The sequence below is a fragment of the Pelmatolapia mariae genome, linkage group LG22 (genome assembly GCF_036321145.2).
Source record: "Pelmatolapia mariae isolate MD_Pm_ZW linkage group LG22, Pm_UMD_F_2, whole genome shotgun sequence".
Classification (NCBI taxonomy): Eukaryota; Metazoa; Chordata; class Actinopteri; order Cichliformes; family Cichlidae; genus Pelmatolapia; species Pelmatolapia mariae.
The window spans coordinates 17,501,385-17,522,347 of NC_086245.2; the positions used below are offsets into that span (position 1 = coordinate 17,501,385).

The 20,963-nt window shown below is 42.1% G+C and overlaps 1 protein-coding gene across 2 annotated transcripts in view; it reads left to right on the top strand.

Annotated features, from left to right (window-relative positions):
- The window catches only part of pag1 (phosphoprotein membrane anchor with glycosphingolipid microdomains 1), a 60,071-nt gene that overhangs the window by 5,246 nt on the left and 33,862 nt on the right, over nucleotides 1–20,963 (top strand). The window contains exon 2 of one of the 2 annotated variants that reach the window (XM_065470831.1): nucleotides 13,267–13,303. The exons of the other annotated variant lie outside the window; for it this stretch is intronic. The gene's annotated coding sequence lies outside the window, so the exon portion shown is untranslated. The remainder of the gene's footprint in view (nucleotides 1–13,266; nucleotides 13,304–20,963) is intronic. 2 annotated transcript variants of the gene reach the window in all.

Here is a 20,963-nt window from a genome sequence, read left to right on the forward strand (position 1 = left end):
TAATAAAAAGAGGATATTGATCTACAGTGCGTGAGTCTGGTTATCACTCATGCTCTTCTACGTCTCCTAAACACAGCTGACTCTTGCAAGAATTGAATTTGTTTCCTACAATGTAAGGGGGACTTGCTGAACCTTTTTTTTGTTTGAAAGAAACACAAGTACACAGTTTTCAACACAGTCTATGGATGTTTAGCAGGTGTTGCTCAGAAATTCCCACCACCAAACCACGTACCTAAAGAAAGCAGACAGGTGTTAAATTTTAAAAGTCTTGTTTCACATCTCAGTAAGACCAGGAAATGCTTGTAGCGAGAAATTTAAAGCAGGGAAAGCACCGAATGTTCTGGTAATCTAAAATGTTGGATGAGTTAATCGTTGAACCATGATGAATACCTTCACCTGGGGTTAGAAAAAGATTTGTCACCCATTAAGACTAGCTGGTAGATGTTTGCCAACCTCATCTGTATTAACTGTGCTGTGACTGCAGAATAGAATATAGTGGCGTGGCTAAGAAAACTTGTTGCATTTCTTCCATCACCTTGTATGTTTCTGTGAAAGTGAGCTCTAGAAAGAAGCAAAATATTTGGAGATACGTAGCCTCTGAGCTCATTAGGTAAGCATACCAAACGTAGGTGTGTGTGTGTATGTGTGTGTGTTTGCAAACTAGTATGTCACTCATTGCTGGAGCTAGACTTGTTTGTCCTGACATACAGTATTTGGAATCCAGCCTGATCATGCCCAGAGATACTCACTCTAAGCAGCCAAGTCACAGCGGGAACACTCACTCTCGACTCATAACAGACATACAGGACATGCATGTGTTCAAGTGCACACGCATGTATGACCCCGTTTACAGTACACGGACACACATGCATAATTTAGATATACTCCCTCCTATGTTTCACACACACTTGACAATGCACCGGTTTCCACTTAGACACATACTATTTATCTCTTTCATGCGCAAAGAAACACACGCTGCTATCAAATCACACTGGCCCTCAGCAATTTTCTCAAGGATAACAGGGCGCTGCAGCTTGCGTTAGACTATTCTGCTGCTCTGTGTTTGTGTTGTGCACCAAGTCTCCTTCCTGTAGTGCGAAAATGAAAAGGCTTTAAAAAAAGACACTAAACCTAACTCACCTCTGGGCTACAGAAGACAGAGAGAGTGTGGTGTGTTAATGGCAAGTAAACACTGTGGATGCAATTAATTGAGATTGCCTAAGAGGAAAGTCTAATGGGAAATCAGTTCCACTTCTCAAGAATTGTGGGTAACGCATTGTTATGCATTCGCCCCCTGTTGTTAGTGTGAATTTGACAAGACTGATTCTCTGTGGTTGATGTGTGTGTGTGTGTGTGTGTGTGTGTGTGCTGTGTTTTGTGACAGGTTCAGATGTATTGAACAGAGGTGTCAGTCTTCCAATTTAACTCCAGCCTGGAAATGTACAATTAGAACAGTGGACGTTTCAAATAATCTCCTGGTTTGTTCACCTTTAAAACCAAATAAAGTTTTGTATGCCTACAAATCTGTCTCCATGACAGCCTTGCTACCTCATAAAAAATCCACAACAGGCAGACCTTGAGTCGGAGCGCCTTTTACAAACTACAGTTTATGAGAAGAAGGTTTCCACCACTCATGCCATGACTTAGCAGATAGGTCACAGGAACACAAGGCCACAAGAACAATTTAATTTTTTAAAATAATTATCTGTAGATCTAGTTTGCACTTCAACCAGGTAGCAAATGTGAGCTCAGTTAATTTGGCTTACTGACTCTTTGTATTTTTGGTATGTTTGGTCAGGTTGGTGTCACAACTTTAAAACTGGGAAGTGTGGCTCTGTTTTTGATCACCACTCCAACTTGTAACACCTTCGAGTGTTATGTATGCGTGAACTGTAAACAAGTGGCAACAGATGATTACCAGCATGCTGAGTGTGAAGGGCTGAGGTGAGAGGAGGTGACGGACAGCAGAGATGGGTGAGTGAACACAGCGCGTGTACGCGGTACCTTCCCCTTGGTGTAAAGCGCTGCTGATGCGGCGGGTGTAGACATGTACGCACACAGTCACACACTGCAGGGCTGGGACGCTATAATGTCGCTCAAAGGGAGCCGCCTCATCTCACGCTCCGCTGGCTGAGGCACTGCAGGGAGGGTGCACACACACACACACACACACACACACACACACACACACGTACATGACTTGTATACAAAGGCCTGCATGCACACTCCTACACACACATACAGAGTCTTATCTATATTCTGTACAGCCTTTTCATTTTTGCCTTTGTGAGAACAAAATCGTTATGTTTTGCAAAATAATTTTCTGCTTTGTTTCTGCCGTTGTTAAGGAAGAAACACATAACAACTCGAGCTGATTTAATTTGTGTGAAATTCGAGTCAAGTTCACACCAAATGTGGAAATCAGTAAAAACTTATTACCCACAATATTTTTTTCATAGACCATCTTCAAACTTTACAACAGTGTTCTTTACCTGGGGGGAGTGCTTAGGTTGGCTAAGCATTTGACCTTGACCTTAACTGTTAGCGCCCAAGGTCAAAGATGACCTTGAAAAACAAAATTTGAAGAAACTATATCAAGTAATATATCATATGAAAGGGCACGGAGGGGGCTGTACAAGACACTGTTTTTGTAATATGAAGCCCTATGAGGTTACAGGGACACCATAGCAGGCTAACGTTTTAATAAAAACACCATCAAAATCCAAAGTTTTTGTAAAGCCCTTGGTCTTCAGACAGAGTTGCACTTTCTGAGTGCTCTTGTTTTTGCAGTGTTGCCTTTATTTGATAGCGATCATGGAGACGGACAGGAAAACGGAGAAAAAGAAGGACCACAGGTGGGATTCAAACCCATGCTAAGTGCTTTATTAGCTACTTTAGCTTCACTGCACTTACAAGACAGGTGCAAGCGTTAAACATACTGAAATACTTGGTGATGTAAATTTGTCATTTTCTTATTCATCATTTGTCATTTTCTTACCACAAATGGAGTACAACTGGATAATGTGGGACTCCCCCTGCACTGGCCTAAAACCATGCCAGCTGCTGGTTTGTGTGGTCCATTGTTCAACGTCAGGTTTTCGTGGAGAGCTAAAATATCTGTTCATGGCTACTTTACAGCTGGAGCTGAATGAAGCTTATTGGAGATTAAATGAAAAGATAAACCACAAAGAGATGATTATCTGCTGGTTCTCTGATGTCACCCTGTGCGGACGCGCGTGCGTGTTTATGTGTTTATGTGTGTGCGCCTTTACAAATAAACTGAACACGGCTACAAGGTGCACACATGCAGGTGAAGTTGTGATGAGGTTTTGTGCTCCACAGGGTGGTTGTTTGCTTCATTTATGTGCAGTCAGGTGACGGATGGGATGGGCAGTGGATTGGTTTTCATCCATCACCGAAGCCTTCAGGCCATTTTTACGCTTTCTTATTCTTCTCTGTGTGTCTGCTGTTCCCCTGCTCACATCCCTTCTCTCTTTGTTTCTTTGGCTGTGTGCACCACTTTTTTTCTTTCTCCGTCATCATCTTTTTTTTTTTTTTTTTGCATACCACTCTTCTTCCTCTTCTCCATATCTCACTCAGTCCCATTTTTCTTCACTTTGCCTGCTTTAAATTCCTCTGTATTTATCGTCTATCCCTTTTGCCTCCCTTTGACGACTTATTTTTCTTTCTTGGCTTTACACTCACACACACACACACACACACACTTACAGTGACGGTCTGTTCTGCTTACAATTAAAGCGTACCTCCCTCTTCCCTTTTCCCAAGCAGGCTCATAATAGGAAATGCCCTTGTTATCTCGTCGGGTACCAGCGTTATTAATATAAGCCGCAGACAAACAAGGTGTGGGTACGTGCTCTGCTATGCTCGCGCTCTGATAAAAGGCACCAGCACAAGGCTGATATTTCACGGTCAAACCTCTCCAACGGTTTTGTGCTCATCAGCGTGGTAATGGGGCACAAAAAGGTGACGGACAGATAAGCGAGAAAGGAAAAGTGAGAAATGTGGGAAATGAAGTGAAGTGTGGAGCTCTCCAGGGGGAAATAATAATTCTTGAGTGTGATGTGGAATTTTTGGGGGTTGATTGGATGGAGACATAGCTGAGTGTGGAGGGAAAAGACTTGAGGGGGTGGGGGCTGGGGGGCAGACTCAAGTTCACAGTGTATTAAATGGATGATTGCATGAGTTGGGCTGTATTTAGTTCCACTTTTATGGTTTTATGTGGTGTTATTCTTGTGCAAAAAAGAAGAATTATATTTTATTACAATCTTAACATGACAATCCTTCTGTGAGAATTCCATTATTTCTATTGTGTACTTACTTTTTGAATAAGGGGCAGTCTCCGCTCCACAATTCATGTCAACAAGTGGTGATGGAGATCTTGTAGAATTGGTGGAAGTATGAATGCAAAAGTACCATCAGGTTTTTGGCCCAATACCACCTGGAAAGCATCTAAATGGTAACAGATTCATTTTTCAGCATGACTGTGATACCAAACACACTTCCAATACAGTAAAATCATATCTGGATAGAAAAAAAACACACTAAGTAAAACACTATTAGTCATGGATTGGCCTCCCCAGAGCCTGAAACTCATGTTATTGAAGCAGTGTGGGATCATCTTGACTGACGACTGAACAAAAGGCAGCCAACATCTAAAGTAGAGCTTTGAATGTCCTTCAAGAAGACTGAAGAACTATTCCTGAAGACTACTTAGAGAAATTACATGAAAGTTGTTCAAAGAGTTCAGGCTGTGTTGAAGAATAAAGGTGGTCATATCAAATATTGACTTTCAAGCTCTTTAGAACTGTAGTAACTCGTTTTTGCCTTAGGTATATACTGCACCTATTTCCCATTTTCCTAGGAAAATATAAAGAGTGAAGGGTGACTACGTTTCATATTTCTTTTCATTTTATTAAATTTCAAAAAAAAAAATCTTCCAACAAAATCTCAGAAAACCCCCTAAATACACACATCTGCCTTCCTACTCGATGTCCCACATTAACCGTCTGTGAATTGGTTCAGCTTTGAAGGTCTAGATCCTTCCAGAAATATGTAACACCACAGACTGAATTTTGATATTTCTCAACCTGAATACTTGAATAAATGGAACAGCCTCACAGTTAGAGGAAAGTTCATCCACCGGGCTAGAAGATTGACTTCAGGCAGCAGGCGCTCATCAACTGTCCAATTGGTTCTCTTTTAACTTATAGACGTTTTATTTTGAGGCAAAAAAAAAAAATCCCAAAAACCTCAACATGTTTGTTGCCAAAGCAAATGTGTTACCTTGTTTACTGTCTGTTTACTTTGTTCCTAACAGTTCACACGGTTTATTTAAAAGGCTGTACCATCCACCCATCTGTCATAACTGTCTGTCTTCCATTCCTCTTTTGTCGACTTGTTGCCAACTCAGCTAAAAAGCTGCTTTCTGTTCCTTTGAGAGTCAGCACCGAGAGTCGTATTTCAAATAAGTCACTTTTTCCTCTTTTCAAATGCACGTGTGAAAATGCTTCATTTACAAGCAGGCTGAATATTGAAACTGCTGCTAACTGTGTTTATGTCTGTGACAGAAATTTTGTGGCATGTAAAACACATTAGATCAGGGATCAAACGACGAGCCTAAAACAACAGCGATTAGAGGGCACATCTTGTAATCCTATTGATCTTTCCTTCAACAGTGAAACAGCCAATATTTGTGAGACAATGTCTGTTTGATCACTGCATTTCGCTCATCGCCCAAGCAGTAGCAATAAGCAATAAAGGAAGTGATCAGTTCTGACTTCTGTCTTGGCTCAGAGTGTGTAATTGTTTGAGGCTATCATCTGCCTACAGAGGATATGAGCAGCTATGCATTTTTCTCTTTCAGCCTGATTGCAAATGACTGTCTGTCAGCAGGGACTGTATTTGTTAATGGACTTCAGGGCATTATGTCCTCAGAGAGCATTGGGTGTGTGTATGTGGGGGGATGATAAAGAGCAAGGCAAATATTGTTTGTGTGGTTTGGATTGAGTGCAACAGTGTGCAACATGAGAATTGCTAGAAGGTCTGAAAAGGATGCAATTAAAGCCATTAGTTATTTTTCCCTCCAATGTTTTCTCTTGAAGAAATTGCTTATTGATATCAAGACATCCAGGGAATTTACTCTCTGTCTCCTTCTGCTTTTTCCACTCCATCCTCCTCCTCCTCCTACCCTTCTCGTTCTCGTGTCCGTGCTGAGCTCTTTGAATAGGCTCCCTGTTTGCCTCCGCTGGCTCCTGGCAAATATGCTTCTGTGTCCAGGATGAGACAATGGCAATGATAAGACGTAAAGGAAAGAAGAAAGAAGAGAAAGATGCAGAGAGACGGAGTGACACAGACAGAGAATTAGTGCTGAATGAATGAGTAAATAGAACTGGAGGAAAGATGTTGGAGCCAAGTGGAGGGACAAAGAGCTGATTGTCGCAGTAAACTGAGGGGCCTTTCAGTTCCTGGACAGTTGGTCCCTGATGTTTGTCTTAGATTCTCTGAGGAGAAGTTACAGGATTCAGCAGGTCCACTTGGTTAGTAGTTTAATTCTATGGTACTTGTTAAGAAAAAGTAACTTTTGATATGTTTTTTTTTATTGTTACAAAATGTGACTGTTGTCTCAGATGTTAGTGCCATCACAAGTCTGTGAGTTCTTTCCTGCTACTGATTCTATTACCATCACTTAATCCTGGTTTATATTCCAAAGGCGGCACTTCATAACTCAGCGCTGTGATTCTTATAAAGCGCTTTTCTACTCAACTTGAGCAGTCAAAGCAATTTATACAATACACTTCATTCACTTATTCACATGCAAGCACTTTACTTCTACTCTTAGGTGCTTTCTATCTAATATTATCACCCATTCATCCTTTAATAAGTGTATTGGATTTAGTGTCTTTCATGCAGACTGGTTCAACCAGGGATTGAACCAACAACTTTCTGATTAGTAATTTACTGTAATTCAAGTTTTATTTGTGTACTGCTAAATCACCTCAATGTGCTTTATATTGCACGGTAACGACATTACAATAATACAAAGATAACCCCAACAATCTGACGATCCCCTATGAGCAAGGACTTGGCGACAGTGGGAAGGAAAAACTTGCTTTTAACAGGAAGAAACCTCTGGTAGAAACAGACTTAGTTAGCGACCATCTGCCACGCCCACTTGGGGGGTGAGGGAAGGAAAACGGGACAAAAGACGCTGTGGAAGAGAGCCAGAGATCAATAAAAACTAATGTTTAAATGCAAAGTGGTGTGTAAAGACATGACCTGCACAACATTCTGAGCAGCTGTGATTGCAGGAAAATACGTAGACGTGTATTAGGCAAACACCTAAAACAGTATTAAGTTATAACATTTTCTGACTTTCTTTCTTTTTCTAAACATTATTTCTACTAACGTCACAGTTTAAAAAAAAAATGTTTAAAACCACTGACCTGTTATTCCTCAGTTCTTCATCATCCCCTCGCCGCACACAGTGGACTTTTCCCCCAGCAGAAATGACCACTGGAAAAAAAAGAAACGTTATGGAGATTATTCACGCTGGCATGTTTCCAAGCACAGGGTCATATTACACTTTAGCCTTGAAATCAATCCAGCAGTCAGAAATGTCCCATTTCCTTTTATTTGATTTTTGATAATGATGATGATGATGCTCCACACGCTACACCTAAAAGCTCGCAGAAGGTATCTGCCCGTGCATGCCTGGACATGTCTGTGTTGCAAGCATCAGTTGCATGGCGCGGTGCAACATGAAACTATAGCGACGCAGATTCAATTCATCATGAACCTCATAGTAATGATATTATTTGAACGCATTAGTAAGAAAAAGAGCTAAAAATAGCCTCCATGGGAGAGCTTTCGCCCATCACTTTGGCCATCATCTATCACTGACATCATCAACCATCATCACAACGCTAGTTTTTATAAAAATTAATTTTTGTCTTTTTTTCAAAGTAATTTTACTGGAAGATTTTGTGTGATTGGGTTAAACATCGTTAGGATTTTATACAAGAATAGGAAACCTGTTCGATGTTGAAGTGTTATTTTGGTTGTGCGAATCAGCTGTTTGCACTAGAAATGTTTTCAATAATTTAAATAATAAGTCCTTCAGTTGTTAATAGTTCTAAGGTAACCTCGACCCATCTTGAAAACTTTTAAGCAAACTGTGTATTTCAAGCACAAGTTGCACGGAGACATGAAGCTGAGGATAAAACCGAAATCAGTGGTCATGTGCAACAACTTGACAGTTGACAGTTTGCTGATCATTTACTTGTGCAATGTTTTTTTTCTTCTATAGATCAGTGAAATTGCAAAGACAGCATGCTTGGCCTAGGGAGTAGCACTTAAAAAAAAATCCCAGCAAAGCTTAAACGCTTGGGCTGCGTTGCAGAAGCAGCGCTTTTTCTTCAGACAGTGGAAGTAGAAGTTTTGACAAGAGCAGGAAAAAGAAGGAGGGGAAGATGAAAGCGGTGTACCTTCTAGCTCCTGGTAAAGGAAGTGATCTGAGTGCCAGTGAGAGGTAAAGAGAGGAATAGATGTGGGATGTGAGCTTGAAAGAAAGCAAGGAGACCCACCACAGCAGGGTGCTCTGCTGAGCTGCGCTAAAGAGCAACATGAAAAAGGTTTTGAACTTGAGCCAGGCCCCTTAGCTATACAGATACTGAGGGACTGAGGAGAGGAGAAAAAAAGAGAGGAAATGATGGGAGGATAGGAAAGTTTAAGAAAAGCGAGTATTAGACAGGAGGGGTGAAGATGAAAAGAGCTGCAAGTACTGAAGAGGAAAGAGGAAAATGGGCGCGGAGAGGACGGCAAAGAGGCGAAAAAGATGAAACCTGGGTAGAGACGTAAAGGAAAGTGCTTTCCACAGTCTTCTTTCAACTTGACAGAGTACGGGATGAAGCTGTGGAATGAGAAGTAATTTCTAAAACAGAACAATAATTCTCCAGGGGACACCGTTTCTGTAAGAAAAAACAAAACCTACAACCACTCTTAAACAAAGGGGGAATTCAAACATGAAGACTCCCTTTGGGATAACAGTGGAAATTTATTAGAGGGTGCAATTTAGGTGGAGGTTTGCGTATGACTCATTCAGAAATGGATTCAAGAGTGTTCGCTGATCCAGAGGAATTTAGAAATGAAAGGCTATAGCTGGGGATAAGAGCCAGTGGCAACTCTCAGATGGGCCAAACGAGACAGATTTGCTAGACATAACAGATCTTAGAAATTTCTAGCACACTGATGAAAATGTTTTCAGTCTGACGTGGTCCTTCTGGAAAATTTTCCTAATCCTGAAGTGAGGCCCCAACCTTTTATAGCTTGTAGAGATTTAGTCAGTGTACAGAGGAGCTGGTGGTGAAAAACTGGTAGACAGAACAAAGCAAGTACCAGAACTGTACATAACCTGGTTGAACCTCAACTTTTGATCAGACTGGAATATAATAGGAGTTCAATCCCTCCCTCCATCCATCCATCCATCCATCCATGTCCGTCCATCCAGGTCGTCAGCGCAGCAGTCTAGGCAGAGAAATCCAGGAATACCACAGCGTTCCTGAGAGTTTTAGTGTCTCCAGTGTTTCCTGGGTCTGCTTTGAGGCCTTCTAGTCTTATGTAGATGCCTGAACCACATCAACTGGCTCCTTTTAGTGTGAAGGAACTGCTGGTCTACTCACTTTGGCTTGATAAAACTTCTCAATCTGTTGTTAAGGGTGAGTCCAGCTACCCTGCAGAAGAAGCTCATTTTCACTGCTTGTATCTACCATCTCATTATTATTTGGTCACTATGCAGAGTTCGACCGGTCGATGGGTAATTTGTCTCTCTTCCCCACACCAGAGTACCACAGCGCTGGTACAGATACGAAACCAGTCTGTCACTTCTCTTCACTTGTGAAAAAGACTCTGAGATACTTTTCTGCTGAAAAAGGGGGGCGTGCCGACTCTGGGTCAGAGACAGGTCTCTTAAACTTTATGCGCCTACAGGGTATCAAAGCCATCAGATGTAAAGGTCAAGCATTCAGGCCTGTCCTAATCTTTGGGTGTACACCACACTTCCATTCACCCATTTGTTGTGAATACCATAAAGTACAACTTATCTGATCATATCACCGTTTTTTCCATATCAGTATTTATGGTGTTTCCCCTACTGAGCTCTCAAATGTGCATTCGTCTTTGTAATGTGCAATAAAAATGACCCTCTTTGTCTAGTTGTTGAAGTTGTTGTTGTTACTGCTGACAGTGTGATCACATCTGACGCCGACCTGTAATAGTGCACAAGAATCACGATCATTTACTGTGTGCCGCTGACCACGATGTCTTTCTGAGACCAATCTTTACTCCTATTGAAGCCATCTGGAAAGCTCTGGTGACTGAAACTCTCCATTTGTGCCCCCGCATTGAACTTGCTCTGACCTTTTTCTCCTGCCATCTGAACCTTTTCTCATTTCCCAAATTGCACTTTCCCAATTCCTTTCCTTGACTCACGAGAGACACTAGAGCAAGACAGAAACCTGTGGGTAGAAGAGTTGAGGCAGATGATGAGACAGACTTGTTTTGTAGTTGTGTAGTTTGACACAGCGACATCGATTTATGATCTCAGGTGTAAAAGTGTTTAAGACATTTTTTATGTTTTGTACTCAGGGTCACATTTAATTAGTGTGACACACACGTGTCGTGAAGAGCAGAAAGTTTGACTACCTTAAAAACGTTAAAATGCTAATAGTTGTTCAAAGAGCAGTCCTCCAATCAGTTCGTATGTCCCAGCTGTGTGCCACGCCTCTTTTATGAGCTGAAGGTAAAAACTCTGTGTAGTAATACAGGCTTGCTGTATTCTGTGCTCCAGATGCATTTTAGCAATTTAGACATCCTTTAACAGAGCATACTAAGGGCAGGGGACACAAGGAAAGCACAAATTAGTGAAACGAGTAAAAGCATTTTATTTTTTATGTAAGATATTACAATTTATGGATGTGGATGTGGATGTGGATGCTTCTGCGTTTGTTGTGTTTCTCTGCTCATTTATTCAGGATTTTACTTTAGGTTTCAGTCACACAGGCTTAGAGAACCGTTGGCAAACTCTTGGGAACCTGTGGTTGCTAAGGAAAATTTGTATTCCCCAACCAGTTGGAGAGTGGTTGCTGGAGGTTGCAGGCTATCGCTGGGTGAAACTGATCACAAAGAAGGTGCTGCACCCAAAAAACCTCCTTATGATTTATCACCCCCACAGTGCTGCAGTTCCCCTTAATTTGTGTGTAAGATGGAGACTTGTCAGCAAAAACTCAGCAACTACAACAATGTTACAAAAGGCACAGCTTTTACTTTGAAGATGAACATTTAATGTTTCCAATTTGCATTCAAAACTTTGAGTTCCGCTGCCACTTAGCTAGTTTTCAGCGTGTTTGCATCTTCCATGCTAGCAATAAGTGACTGCAGCAGTCTGCTTGCAACCAATGCAATCACAGGGAGGTTATCAGTGCAGCACCACATACCTCTTTACCGTAACTGACAGTAACCTTCATTAATCACTCGCAAACTGGTTGGGGAAGATTCATTTTCCCCTAGCAACCAGGTGTTGCCAGGGTGTCATTGACTTCTCTCTAGACCTGTGTGATTTGGACTTAAGCAATAAATTTCACAGCAGCTGCCATCAACCTCCAGCAACCACTCACCAACCGGTTGGGGAATATAAATGTTCCCAAGAAACCGGTGGTCTCTAGGCATTAATTCACCTCTCTCCATGTCATCATCTCTAAAAGTTACAGAGAGTATCGTGTTGCCTTTTGACCGCAAAGGTCACTAAAATAAGCTGCTTACTAATCTGCCCCTACAGCTGTTTTATTTACATCCTCCCTTCATTCCCTTCATGCCATTGTGTTCAGCTTCTGCATTGTTTGTCAGATTTAAATAAATGTTCAGAGATTTGTTTCCTCCTAGCCTGTCAGTACCAGTAAGAAAGAATGTGACATGGCCTGTTTTGTTTTTTTAAGCAGCTATGTCGGTTTCGATAAAGAGCAACCTTCAGCAGGAGAGACGCAGGACGGGGCGATTCACACTTTAATTAGTCACTTTCCATCATTGATCCTATACACATCATTATAAATATGCTATATATATGTATGGATATGTATGGGTATGTACATGATATATGAGACAGAGAGAGAGAAAGAGAAACTGGTGGCACTGAGCTCATAAACAGGTCATTAACTGGGAATTTAAAAGCCTGACTCAGAGCAACAAATGAAGCTGGGACATTAGCTTCTTTTCAGCCACGTTATGAAGGTTATTTTTAGACTCTTGTCATCTACACAATACCTCATAATATAACAAAGCTAGTAGGGTTTGGCTTCTGAACACATATTTCTGGCTCCGTGCCTGTGGGTGTAGGTTACTCTTTGATTTTGAATTCCTGTAAACTTTTTGTTTTTATAGCATTTTAGACTATATAAAGGGGGCTGGAAGTAGACTAGAAGCTGGTATTGGAATGATTGAAGGTACGTGGCGCGCAGTTAGACCTCCTTTTCCCTCCAAATATTTTGAGCATACAAAGACAAGTGCTGGCCGTCAGCCGCCACAGTAACTAATCACTCAGACAGCGTGGTTGTGGCCTCTCATTAAACAGGCTGTAACAGTGAAAGGAACACTATTAATGACTCTGCAATACTTGCTACACACACAGTTCTTTCAGACTTAATGGCAGAATATCTGTAAGCTCTGTAGTTGTGCTGGATACGGATGCTTGCGACGCAATATAAGTGAATAGGTGCAGGTGAGCTCTGTTCTTTCCTATATTCTGTCAGTAAACAGAAGCTGCATGAGCTTAGCCCCCCCTGCTGCGTTCCCCCAACAATACAGACGCTGTTCCAGAAACTTCACATCCCATTTGCTCTGATGTCTGCGCTGCCGCCTCACACGGGAGCTTTTTCAGCACTTTCTCCCCCCTGCTACTGTTATGTTGCATCCACTAAGGGCTGGAAGTGAGCATATAACACATTATCCTCTATAGCAGGGTTATCCCCCTCGTGCTTCCCTAACTTGACGTTGTCAACCGAGCATGCTCAGATTCGATCAACAAGAATTTGCGAGGAGGCCATTCGAGTGGATGTTGAATCCCTGCGTGAATCACACAGTGTGCTTGCTCTTTTCCTGAGCTCTCTGCATATTCTGGGGTTATTTTTCCTTATTATGTTACCGGCAGACGTGTGTGTTGACTCTCAAACACGGTCTTCTCTTCTTTTTGTTTCACAGGTGATGAATGACGAGGCTCATCCATTTCTCTCTTGAGGTAGGATATTAACTGTTTCAGTTACTCAGTCATTTGAAGAATGGTAAGTCCTGCCAATTAGCAGACTTCTCGGTAACCCCTCTACCTCCCTACCTCCACCCTTCCCACACGGTGCAGGCAAAGAATCTGTGTAAATGCTCAGAGACGGACACATTAGACTCTTTCCTGCAAAAAGTTTTCCCCAAAAATGTTTTTTTATGTGTTTGACAGCTTTAATAATTCAAACCAGAATGCGTGACATGAGCATGTCTCTGTCTCTATCAATTCAACTTAACAAATGCCATCATCATTAATATTGTGGATCTATTAAGCCAGGAAAAACGTGCTATGCTGCTAAGCAGCATATCGCTTATGTATAATGTCTCTATTCCTGCTTTACACTGTGTATGACTGCATACAAGTGTAAGTAGATGAAGTATGATGGCAATATTGGATGTATATGCTGGAGGTGTAAGTTTGTGTCTTTGTGTTCCTATTATGTGTGTTTGTGTGTAGATCTGAAAAGATCAGCATTATCAGCCTCTTGGCAACAAGCAAGCGGAGTTCTGGTCTGTCTGTTTGTTGCTGAGGCCCTGTCGCCCCGGGTTACAGGGTTGCTAGGGAATAGACGGACAGACTGGCATCACCAAAGTGCCAGCGCGGCATGTGGGGTGCTCCACATCTCTGGTCTGCTCTTTTTGTTTGATATGTTCCCTTTTGTCATATATCAGAGAGGCTGTAAATTAATTTTGCCAGGTGAAAAGCAGCGATAGGACCGCTTTTCTGCCTACGTCATACAAACTAAGAAGCTTTCTTGTGCTGGGCTCTTAGGATTTTAAGGTCACTTTAGCCACCAGCACTTTCAGCGGGATAAATCGGGTCCAGGAGCTTTGTTACTTACATTTTCTTTGGATTTCTTTTTTTTGTTTTGTTTTTTTGGCTCTGATTATCCATTTCTGCGCAAGTCTAAAACCTCCCAAACTGCTCCTATACTCATCAGGGTGTCACATGAAATTAAAATTCAGTCGATTGTGATTATTATAACATCATCACTTTCAAAGCAGCCACTGAGATCGAGATGGAGAGCCTACAACAAGAATGAGATCTGAAACTACCACAGGGCCTACCGGTGCGTTAGTCAGCTGAGATGGAAGTACAGCTGTTGCCATTCTAGCCCCTGAGGCTCATATCGTTAACTACTGCTACTTAGCAATGCTGCTAGAGATATATATGTAATACAGAAGCTAAATTCTCCCTTCTAAATAGACTAGGTTAGAATAGGCTGACCGCATTTCTCTAGCACCTTTCATTTAGCTTCAACCTTCTGCTTTTTTGCTCATTGCTAAGCTGCAAGCTGTTGCACCGCAGTTTTCTTTTTCATCCACACATAAGATGCTGCTTTGCTCCCTCTGCCAGGATCATCTTAAAGATTTCTCAAAGTATGTGTGTGTTGCACCATTATTTCGACATCTTGTAGCGCGTGCCCGTTTGAGATTTAAGAGAAGAGAAATCTGTGAAATGTCTCCTTTTGAGCGTGATGCAACCCGATTTCAAAATCAGGTGAGATTTTTTTTTAAACTCCTCTAAACTGAGCTGATAAGTCCCCAGCAGGTGCTTCTCAAAAACCCACTCCACCAACCGAGTCCAGCACCGAGCCATGTGGGGGATTAGGAAGCAGTTTTGTGCGCTCACTGTGTAAACAGGGTGTGTTCTGTCCTCACAAACAGGAAGCCAGCGCGCTGTTTCATCATCCTCCTCCTGCCCCAACTGGTGCCGCGATGCCTTTTCTTTTAACAATTAGCAGATGAGGAATCATAAATGCATCAAGAATGAAGATCCTGTTTGTTTCCAGGAATAGTGTTGTCATGGTGACGGAGGCACGTCTTTGTGCGCTGTGAATCACAGAAATAGTTGTGTCATGCTTTTACTGTAAAGTGCACGAGTTAACATGATGCTGATCATGTAATCGTCAAGATAATCTCTGTGCATGGTTGATGGTTGTTAAATACGTGTGTGTCACAGTGTGTATGTGTGTGTGTCACAGTGTGTGTGTGTCACAGTGTGTGTGTGTGTGTGTGTGTCTGTGTGTGTGTATGTGTGTCATATAAAGAGAGTGGGAGAGAGAGGAAAGAAGTGGAGGTTTGAGGCGCCAGCAAAGAGGATATGTCTGGCAGCTGTGTCATTTTGCAGAGTAAAGGATTATGGGAGAATTACAACGAATGAGCAGGATGACCGACACACACACACCCCACGCGTACACACATAACTTTGCTTCTTTATTGTGTGTGTATCTGTGATTTAGAGAGCCAGCGAAACTTCATTGCTTAGTTGCAGTCGGTGACTCGTTCCTGCGGCATTCAAAGCAGCTGGTGCCTCTTTAGTCACAGTCTACCTGGTGACAGACACAAACAACACAAAAGCCTTTACTACACAACATGAGTGTTGCTTTATGAAAGCCTTCTTTTGATTACACCAAATGTTAGCAGCATTTAATGTTTTGTTCCTGGAGATAAACCCTGCATAGAGAGTTGTTTACTTAGGTAAGCCTCACAGATACTGACCAAGCTGCCTGTGTTTGCACATGACAGATAATTGAATGCACGTCATATTGTGGCTAAACATAGGTTTAAACCCTCTAATAATTACATAATTACTATGTAGTTACTCATGACTTATCATAGGATTATGCTAATGCTCTTCTAGCGATCGGCAGTGACCTGTAACTCTCACGACGTTCATACATTCTGCTCTTTGCAGATTTGTCATGTGGCCAACCCCGCACTTAGACATAAACACACACGCCCCAGACACATGCCGCTGACGTACAAAGCCAGCCAGTCGTCTGGGATTATCGATATGTATTGCGTCTGCGGGAGCATGTACGCGCTTGTGGATGTGTCATCTCTCATGCGCCACAGCGTCACACTTCAAGGTTGCTTTATATCCTCTGGAGCGTCTCCCTGAGTGTCTCTGAGGCCGTCGATGCGCATTGTCATTTTTATAGCCTGATATTGGGACACGCTGCTTTGGTGCAAGGCAGCGTGCCAGGCGATAATAAGACCCAGGGAGAGGGTTTTTTTTTCGACCTCTGAACATAAGATGGGATGTTAACAAGCTATTCTTGATCCCTGGTTGTTTGTTATGCGGCGTGCATGTTCACACATATGTGACTGCACACGGGGTGTAGTACTTGATTACATCACTCAGCTGATCCCTGTGGAGAAGAACTTTTCATTCCATCCAATTGTGAATGTTTTTGTTTCATATATAAATCTTAGGAGACTTAAATGTGTCATACTATGTTTAACTGATGAAGATTTTTTCACATAACACACAATACTATGCAAGTCTTCTGACCTATGAATAGCGAAGGCACCTGCCTCAAAGTGTGAGCTGGTGTAATGTCTACACATAACAGACAATTTTCCAAAGAACCAATTTTAAATGGGATCTTTAGTCACCTTGTTATTAGCAGCCTGTCACGAAACACACAATGTTCCTATTCCTTTAGTTGAATCTATGAAACTGATAAAGATCCACAGTTTGACAGATAGAAAAGAGAATTCTTTGCACCAACATGGTGATTTTCAGAGTGATATTCTGAATTCTCGGCACAGTGTGTCCTTAAAAAACTGGAGAAGTGGAGGACAAAAGAAGAAGTGGCAGGCTTTAAAAAAAACTATCTAGGCAGATCAACAGTATCTGACATTCCTGTGAGATCTGGACATTTAGTTGATCCGTCTACTGTTCACCTAAGCCTCATTAGAAATAGTCTCAGTGGAAGGGTGGCTGTCAAGAAGCAATTCTTAAAGAAGGAAAACCGGTATTCCAAATTACACAAGAACTGGCCTGAAGATCACCATCTGTGTGTGCGGAAGAGGTCTGAAACTGTAAAACATGGTGGAGGCTGTCATGATTTGGGGCTGCAACAATGTCTGTTTGGCAACAGCTTAATTTTTCAGCATGGCAATGATCCCAAACACACTGCCAGTGCATTAAAAGCATACCTAGGTAGAAAAAATGCACAGTGGAACACTCAGTCATGGATTGGCCTCCCCAGAGCCCGGACCTCGAGATTATTGAAGCAGCGTGGGATAATTTTGATAGAAAATGAAACAAAAGTCAGCCAACATCAAAAAAAGATATTTAAAAGTCCTTCAGGAAGCCAAAGAGAGTTGTTAAAATTGTACAAATTCTGTATGTTTGCACTTTTCAATAAATCACTCCACCATTTTCTCATATTTCTCTCAAAATATAAAGAATGAGTATATTGGTATATTGAAAACATTAATGTTCTGAAGTAAAAACTACACTTTTTTTGTTTTGCATTTATTCTTAATGTCCATTGTGGATTTTTTCTGTTGTTTAAAGGACTGTAACTAATTGCATTATTTTCATTACCTATTATTATTTTTCCAGTTCAGTTCAATGATTTAGTCTGTGTAAGGCTAGACGCTGACAGATGTTTAGCCATTAAAGCTGAGAATAACACTTGCAGATAGCATATTCAGTATTTAATGGTAGTCACTTTTATTCAAACAGCACATTTAAAACAGAGTCGATGTAGATGGAGTAACATTATAAAAACATACAGAACAGAAAGATATAGTAACCACATTATGATAATACCAAATAGCTCATAAGAAATAATTTTAAAAAGATTAAAATGGGAAAAAACCCATGAAAGTTTAATGACAGTCAACAGTAAGACGGGTGGCTCATGGGCTAGTGAGTGCAGTCGTATCTCCGGCGGCGCCTCTTCGTGGGTCACTGGTTTAATGAATCTCATTTTCTTGCGTGTTCGAGTCCAGGTTGTAACATATGTCACACATCAGTTTCCACTCGAGGACTTCCTCGTCTTTGCTTTGACTTCAAACTTTAAAATCAATAAAATCCACATTCCCCCAGAAACGGTGTCACGCTCCAGTCACTAAATCTCCGAATCAGGCCACGGAGCTCATTACCAAACCATCATGTGGACCAACAGCTCGATGTGTCGTTCGGTTATTCAGTCATCACTCCCCATGAGGGGAATCACGAGTTTGTGTTCATGTGTAAGGCATCCAGTGTTTTTCTTGCAGCTTGAAAGTCTACACTTTCCTTCGAGGGGCGTTCTAGATTGACGTGCTCAGCAGCTCAGTAGTCAGTTCATCGCTTCTTCTACTTCTTTGCTCTGTATCGCTCTCATTTCCTGCAGCTATCTTTGAAGATCAGCTGGTGGCCTTTTGTAATAACTCCAGACATCTGGTCTAACTTCTTTTACCTTAAGAGAGCTTGACATGAAAGGCCTCTCAGCTGGACGCTTTTACTAATGCAGGCTGGATAATTTAATGGTCCTCGATGACCATGCAGTAAAGGCCTTTATTACCATAGGATGTGTGTTGTTTTATCGTGTTGCTTACCTCTCCAGTCTCCTTTTAATTAGTGCTAAATAGGAACCAGTGAAAAGGGAGCTTTTAAGTAAACCTTAAACATTACACACTGTAAGTCTGCCATGTTTTTCCACTCCAGATGAACTGTTTAAAGTTAAAAATAGGTTTTACTTTCTCTGCCTTCATGCGATCGTCTCCGCCTTTTGTATTTCCTCAGATGTTGTTCCTTGTTCCTCACCCCTGAGGTTTTTTTTCTTTTTAAAAACAAATGTGTCAGCACTTTCATAGCAGACAAAACACTCTATAAAAAGGACATGAAAGCTGAAATGAAAACATGGTTTCCCTCCTTGCTAAAGAAGGAATCTCCAGTTTTAAACAATAAGGAATCCACCCTTTCGCAGGCGGGGGACTTCAAACGCTTGCCGGGTTGTTGTGGGGTTTTTTAAAGGCAGTTGTGGCTCATTTAGCCACAACAACACGGGCTCCAGCCGGATGTTTGTTAGCGGCCTTGCAGCAGAACAATAACTGTCGCGGCCACATGCACGGGGGGCGGGGTGGTGGCTAACGCCGCTCAGCTAAACAGCAGGAATAGCCACCGAGCAAGGCCACGAGAAGTCAAAACACAGGAAATTAGCCACTGTTTACTTTCGCTTGCCTACATTTGCTCCTACTAAATAATTGCACAGAGCCCCCTTGTGGATTTCAGGTCTCAAAGGAAGGAGCTCTGAGTGTCACTGTTGCACGTTTTATTGTTTATGATGCTTTTGAAATGAAGCAAGCGGTATTTGACCCATTTGTGGCCCCCAGGACTGCTGGTGTGCTGCTGCATTAGCCCTACAGTAATCCCCTGGCGACCCAGAAAGTCATTTCTGGAGCAGGTGGTTATGTGGGCCATAGGACTAATAACAGCAGCGGTGTCGTATGGCTGAGAAGGTGTTAAAACCAGGGACGGTTCATAAAGAAAGCTTCAAATTTTGACGGCTGACCACTGCACTCTAATTACAGCTGCCTCAGAGTACATCTTGTGTGTATATAGTTTGTGTGTAGGCGAGATTACGAGAGCTCTTCTTCTGAGTTTTAGCATTTTGACCATAACTCTGCAACACTTTGCACAGAGGATGTTTGCTGCAATGAAAGGATGAAGGTCGACACATTTCCCAGCATGCATTTGCATTCCTGGAGCCTCTCATGGGATTTTTTTTTTTCTTTTTTGGAGGGATGTGTGCGGATGAAAGGGGTAAACCAGAAGGACAAACTGCACTGCTCTCTGGGGCATCTTTTTCCAGCTGAGGCCGTCATCTCACGGCCTCTGATGCAGAGAAAAGGATGTGTGATTTCGTTTTGCGTGGGTGGCCTGTTTACATTCCAGGCATTCCTCACGGGAATCCCTCTCTCTGTTTCTTCGGATCCTGTGCTGGAGTGCCTGGGAAGGCATTTGCGTCCGTGATATTCTCAGAGGTCTCTCTGGAAAACATTTAGAAAGTGAAGCCCTACTTACACACAACCGAGCGCACATCCCGATGGGCTCTTTAACTGAACTCTGGGAATGTGGTGTTTATTTGTAGCATAGGGGTTTATTTAAAAATGACATTTCCTACATGCACTTTGGAATTAAAGTTCTTGATTTGTCATCCTTCCATGCTCGGTCTACTGATGGAGGCTTCTAGGAAAGTGTTACACAACAAATTTGTTGTAGGAAGTCAGGGGATTGCAAATGTCATTTTTGTACCCAAAGCAGCTTATCTGCAATCTCGTCTGTGGCCTTGTTCACGCTGTTAATTCCTCCTCAAGAGATGATTTTGTGCTCCTTGCTGCGTCAGCTTACGGCAGACTGGGTGCCTTTTCTATCTCCCTCTTAATCTTCAGATCGCATGCTCTCTTTTGAATTGCATTTTCATGGTATTTAGGGTCTTTTGTTTTTAAAGTCTGCGGGAGATAAAGAAATCCAAGGGTGCTTTCGTTCACTCAGCTTCTCTTTAAGGAGATCGTGTTGGCTTTTCTTTAATTAACTTCCTCCTTTGGGAAAACCTTCAGAGCTACACTAAGCATCCTGTCTGTCCTGATAGTCTGGCTTACAATAACTGCTAGACACTCAGGAAGTCATAAAGCTTTAGCACCATACCGTGTTGCATGTATTACGCGTTTCACCCCGGGTGATGTCAACAAGAAATAAAATCTCCATCAGCAGCACTGGTGGGGTCAGGGCGATGTAGAGTGGTTCTGTTGTGCAGTGTGTTAAGTCTCCAGGGCACTGCTAATGGTCTAATATGAGTTGGCGGTCAGGAGCGTTGAGAGATCATTTACAAACG